The 6,489-nt window shown below is 33.6% G+C and overlaps 1 non-coding gene across 1 annotated transcript; it reads right to left on the bottom strand.

The window, feature by feature from the left end:
- Positions 1-6,155: 6,155 nt before the first annotated feature.
- Positions 6,156-6,288, bottom strand: LOC111766674 (small nucleolar RNA SNORA31). Its single transcript, XR_002798646.1, has one exon. It is a non-coding gene; the product is annotated as a small nucleolar RNA SNORA31 (small nucleolar RNA).
- Positions 6,289-6,489: the final 201 nt, after the last annotated feature.

Genomic DNA, 6,489 nt, shown 5'->3' on the forward strand with positions numbered 1-6,489 from the left:
GAGCATGGCTTTTGCTTAGCAAATTTGGATGGCTGGGGGCATAGCTCAGAGGGCAACCATAGTTCCAACCCACACTGGACAGGGGCAATAGAGGTTTCTCAAAGATTCTATACTTTCTCAGCACTGCAGAGGACAGATGAAGGGCTGTATTTACTTGGCACAGATTTGGGAAGTGGTGGAAAAGCCCCTGATGCAATTCCAGTTAGGAAAAGCTTGACTTGTGAAACTAACTCCACTTCAGCATGCCCTCCTCCTCAAATTTGCCCTCTAGGAAAAAGGAACTTGAGACAATGAAAGCAGTTTAGGAAACAATTGAGGTGGATAGCCTGGACCAAAGGTTTACTTGATTTAAATCCAGCCAATACAGCCCAGAAACAGAAGAAATTTTGTCCCCTGGGAACTAGAGGTGGCATTCAAACTCCTATAAATAGAGGAATTCCTAAACAACCATCGAGCACAAACCCAGGGCAAGATAGAGGGCTGACAAAAAATCTCTGGCATATCACAATCTGGTTACAAAATCACAGGAAACAAACATCTCAGAGGATAAATTATGAAGTTAACATTTTAAATTATTAAAATGTACAGTGTGAAATGATTTTAAGAAAAGAAACAGTAAATGATGATACATCTGAAAGAAGAGGATAAAAATCTAGAAAACACCAGTGACAAAAAACAGACTGTAGTTATACCAAAACTTAAAAAAAATGTTCTTCAAGATAAAGAAAAGTACAGATAAAGGACTAAAGTTATCAGGAAAACTATGAATGACAATATACAATTCCCAAAAAAGAGATAGAAAATGTTAAAAGGAAACAAAGAGAACTACTGGAGTCAACATCTACAATAACTGAAATTAAAAAATTTCCAGGAGAGTTTCAACAGCAAACTGGAGTTGACAGAAGAAAGAATCAGTAAACTTTAAGATAAGACAAATGAAATGTGTCAGGATAAGGAACAGATAGAAAAAAGAATTACAAAAAGCAAAAATAGGGGAGTGGATGTGGCTCAACTAATAGAGTGTCCTTCTATCATATAAGGTCCAGGGTTCCATACCCAGGACCTCCTGACCTGTGTGGTAAGCTGGCCCATGTGCAGTGCTGCCACGGAAGGAGTGCTGTGCCATACAGGGGTGCCCCTGTGTAGGGGTGCCCCACATGCAAGGCATGCACCCCATGAGGAGAGCTGCCCCATGTGAAAAAAGTGCAGTCCACACAGGAGTGGTGCCACACATATGGAGAGCTGACACAGCAAGATGACACAACAAATAAGAGATGCAGATTCCCAGTGCTGCCTGATAATGCAAGCGGACACAGAAGAACACACAGTGAATGGACACAGAGAGCATATAATGGGGGAAAGGAGAGAGAAATAAATAAAATAAAGTAAATCTTAAAAAAAAAAGCAAAAATAGCAGACAAGACCTGGGTGGCACCATCAAGCATACCAACATAAGCATTATGGGAGTCCCAGAAGGAGAAGAAAGAGAGAAAGGGACAGAAGGAATATTTCATGAAATACTAACAGAGAACTTACTAAATGATCTGAGTATGCACATCCAAGAATTCCAGAGAATTCTGAACAGAATAAACTTGAAGAAAAATACATCCCATCACATATTATTTGAACTGTTGAATGCAGACAACAAGGAGAGAATTATGAAAACTGCAAGAGAAAGGCAACATGTCACATACAAGGGAGTCCCAATTGAATGATCAACTTCTCATCAGAAACAATGGGGACAAGAAGGCAGTGGGTTGAAATACTTGAAGTGCTTATAGAAAAGAACTGCCAACCAAGAATTTTTATATCCAATGAAATTTTCACCTAAAAATAGGGAAAGATTAAAACATTCCCAGATAAACAAAAACTGAGGGAGTTCATACCCACTAGACTTGCCCCACAAGAAATGCTGAAAGGGAGTCCTTGAAACTGAAAGGAAAGGTTACTAGGCAGAGTTTCAATACAGCATAAAGGAATAAATGCCTCCAGTAAAAGTAATCATTTGGATATTTATAAATGCCAGTACTACTGGATGGTATTATTTTGTATGCACCCTACACTTCTTACTTCCTACAGGGGCTAAAATGCAAAGCATAGAAAGTAATAAATGTATTGTTTTGGACATACAAATTAATAAAGATAGAATTGCTAAAAGTACAAAAAGTACTTTCTGAAGGGAATAGGAAAAGTATATATGTATGTTAAACATTTTTTCAAAAAAGTGAAGAGGAAACACTCCCTACCTAATTCATTCTGAGGCCAACATTACCCTCACACAAAAGCCAGATAAAAAAAGATCAAGAAAAGAAAATTATACACCAATATCTTTCATGAACATAGATACAAATTTCCTCAACAAATTGGTAGCAAACTGAATCTAACAGAATATTAAAATAATTAAACAAGTGGTATTTATCCATGGTATACCAGATTAGTTAAAAATAAGAAAACCAATTAATGTCATATACCACATTAATACAATGAAGAAAAAAGACCTTCATCTGATCATCTCAATTGACACATAAAAGGCATTTGACAAAATCCAATACCCATTCATGTTAAAAAACACTCAGAAAAATAGAAATAGAAGGTAACTTCTTCAAAGTGATAAAGGGCATACTTGAAGAAACCAGTGCTAACATTATACTCAAAGGTGAAAGAAAAAGGTTTCCCTCTAAGATTAGGAACAAGAGAAAGATGGTCACCATTGTTATTTATCATTGTACTGAAAGATCTAATCAGAACAATTAGGCAAGAAAACGAATAAAAGGCCACCAAATTGGAAGGGAAGAAGTCAAACTTTCCCTATTTGTGGATGACATGATCCTATATACGGAAAATCCTGAAAAATCCACAATGAAGCTCCTAGAGCTAAAAATTGAATTTAGAAACTTGTGGAGTATAAATTTAACACCAAAAAATCAGTAATATTTCTATGCACAAGTAATGAACAACTGGAGGAAATAAGGAAAAAATATTCCATTGCAATAGCAATAAAAGAATCAAACATCTAAGAATAAACCTAATGCAGGATGTGAAGGAGTTGTACATAAAAAACTATAAAACATCACTCAAAGAAATAAAAGATGACCTAAAATGATGGAACAACCTTCTTTGTTCATGGATTGAAAGACTAAATATTGTTAAGATGTCAATTCTATCCAGAGAAATTTATGGAATCATCACAATCCCAATCAAAATTCCATCAACTTTCCTTGCAGAAATGGAAAAGCCAATCATCAAATTTTATTGAATCATAATACAAATCCATATTGAAAAGGAAAAATAAATTTGGAGGGCTTACACTTTCCAATATTGAAATTTATTACAAAGCCACTCTAGTCGAAAGATAGTACTGGCAAAAGGACAGACATATAGACCAATGGAATCAAATTAAGAGTTTCCGAAATCAAGCTTCACTGTTATGGCTGATATTTGATAAGGGGTCAAAAACTGCCCAACTGCAAAATAATATTTTCTTCAACAAATGATGCTGTAAAAACTGTATGTCCATTTGCAAAAGAATATAGGTAGATTCCTATCTCATATCACATACAAAATTCAACTCAAAATGGATCAAAGGCCTAAATATAAGAGGCAGAACTATAAAAATCTTCGAAGAAATAGGTAAATAGGGTTTCAACAAAATTAACAGCTTTTGCACCTCAAGTATTTTATCATGTAAATAAAATGATAGCCTACACAATGGGAGAGAAATGGTTGCAAATCATATGTCTAATACAGTTTTAATGTATAGAATATATAAAGAAATCCTTCAAAGCAACAAGAAAAAGACAATCACCCCAATTAAAAATTAGACAAAAGCCTTGAATAGATATTTTTCCAAAGATACACAAATGGTCGAAAAGCACATAAAAAATGCTCAGCATCATTAGCCATTTGGCAAATGCAAATCAAAACCACCCTGATACCATTTCACACCCAACAGAATGGCTACTACTAGAAAATGGAAAATACCATGTGTTGGAGAGGATATGAAGAAATAGGAACACTCATTCAATAATGATGATGATGTAAAAAGTTGTATCCACTGTGGCTCAGAAATTTAAATATAGAATTATCATACAACCCAGCAATCCCACTTCTAGGTATATAGCGAAAAGTATTGAAAGTGGGGGCTCAAAGAGATATTTGCATACTATTGTTCATAACAGCATTATTAACAATTGCCAAAAGATGTCTATCAACCAATGAATGGATAAACTAAATGTATATACATACCATGGAATATTATACAACTGTAAAAAGGAATTAAGTTCTAATATATGGGACAGCAAAAATGAACCTTGACGATATCATGTTGAGTGAAAAAAGTCAGGCACAAAAGGACAAATATTGTGTGATCACACTGATCTGAAACAATTGGAATAATCTTACTCATAGAATTAGAATCTGCAATATAGGTTTATCAGGTAATGGGGTGGGAATAGGGAATAGGCACTTAAGGATTAAAATGTTCAGAGTTCCTATCTGGAATGATGGAAATGGTCAGGTAATGGATGGTGGTAATGGTAGTACAATGTTGTGAATGGAAATAACAGCACTGAAATATATATCTGAATGTAGTTAAAAGGGGGAAATGTTAGATTTGTATATTTGGTTACATAATACAAAATTTAAAAATATCCATAGAGCTACATAACACAGTGAATCCTAAGTTAAACCATAATATTACAATGATAAAAATGTGCTTTTATCGATTCTAGCAAACATATCACACCAATACAGGGTGTTAATAATAGGGTGGTATTTGGGAATCCTGTATTTTATGCATGATTATTCTGTAAATCCACAACTTCTCTAATTTAAAAAAAGGTACCTATAGTTTTACCAGGACCATTTGTTCCAATGATGGACTTTTCTTCACTGGAATACTTTGGCACCTTCATTAAAAAAAAAAGAAAAAGAAAAAAAAAAAGTCTTTTAGCATGAGTTTATTTTGGGGCTTTTTACTACATTAAGCTATTACATTGAGCTATTTGTTGATCTTTATTCCACTACCACATTGTCTTGATTACTGTCTTCATATAGTAAAATCTTGTAGCAAATTATATTTCCTAGGAAATCAGACTTTTTATATTGACTTTGAACTACTTTTAATTCCTACTTGTAGTCAGATAGCCTAAGTCCTCCAATTTTGTCCTTTTTCAAGAGTGCATTGAATGGTCTAGGTCCTTTATCTATACAAAGTTTGAATAATGTTAATATCTATAAAAAGCTTATTGTTATTATGACTGAAATTGCATTGAAACTATAGGTGATTGGTTCTCAATGTGTGTATTTTGCCTTCCAGGGAATATTTGTCAATGCCTGGGGACAATTTTTGTTGTCACAACTCAGGAAGGGGTTTGTTTATGGTATTTAGTAAGTAGATGTCAAAAATGCTGTTACACATCTTATAAGGCCCCTTGCACCAAAGACTTATACATCCCAAAATGTCAATAATGTTGAAGTTAAGAAACCTTTCTATAGATCAATTTGGGGAGGATTGACATCTTAAAATAATATTGACTCTTACAAACTTTACTCTTATTTAACTTTACTCAGCAATGTATTATACTTTGTCTTGCACATCTAAATTTGTCTTGTACATCTTTTGTAGAATTTAGTCCTAATCTTTTTATAATTTTGACATAATTATAAATGCCAATGTTGTCTTTTTCCTTTATTGAGATATTGAGAGATATTATTTCCTTTATTGAGATATAAATTTCATACAAGCTGACTCTGGGAATATAATATATACATTTATCATGTTAAAGAAACTTACATCTCTTTTAGTAAGTGCTTCAGCAGGAATTGATGGCAAATTTTGTAAAAAGATGTCTTCAGCATCTATGGAGATAAGCATATGATTTTTATTCTTAGTTATATTACTGTAAGGTATTATGGTAACAGATTTTCTAATATCAAATTATTATTGCATTCCTAAAATAAACTTGATCTCATCGTGGCATATCATTTTTAAATTAAATTCTGTTTGATAATGTTTTTTATTTAGGATTTCTGATTGATATTTATGAGCAACATTGGTCTGTAGTTTCTTATGCATTCTTTCTTTTCTATTATTGCCATTTTCAAATTTATTTCTGAGTTGCAAAGATTATTTCCCCTTCCCCATTTTTAGAATTTCCTGTGTTCCCCCATTCAATCTTGGCTGCCACCACCAGGCAGACAGAAAGCACGAGAACCTTCTTTTTCTTGCATCGATAGTGGAAACCTTAGAAGCAGACATTAACTGCTCCAGATCTGTCAGAGATACATTCTTATTATTCTTTATTAGGCTCTAATATCAATGATAAACACATTATAAAATGCATTTGTAATTACTCTTTTTATGGTCTGTAAAGATCTCATTGTCAGCTTTCCCTTTCTCTTCTATGGAAATTCATCTGTTTAATTCATGTATTTTCAGAAGAAACTTAGCAAATTATGTTTCCTAGGAAATCAGACTTTTTATGTTGC

This window comes from Dasypus novemcinctus, chromosome 2 (assembly GCF_030445035.2).
Source record: "Dasypus novemcinctus isolate mDasNov1 chromosome 2, mDasNov1.1.hap2, whole genome shotgun sequence".
Taxonomy (NCBI): domain Eukaryota; kingdom Metazoa; phylum Chordata; class Mammalia; order Cingulata; family Dasypodidae; genus Dasypus; species Dasypus novemcinctus.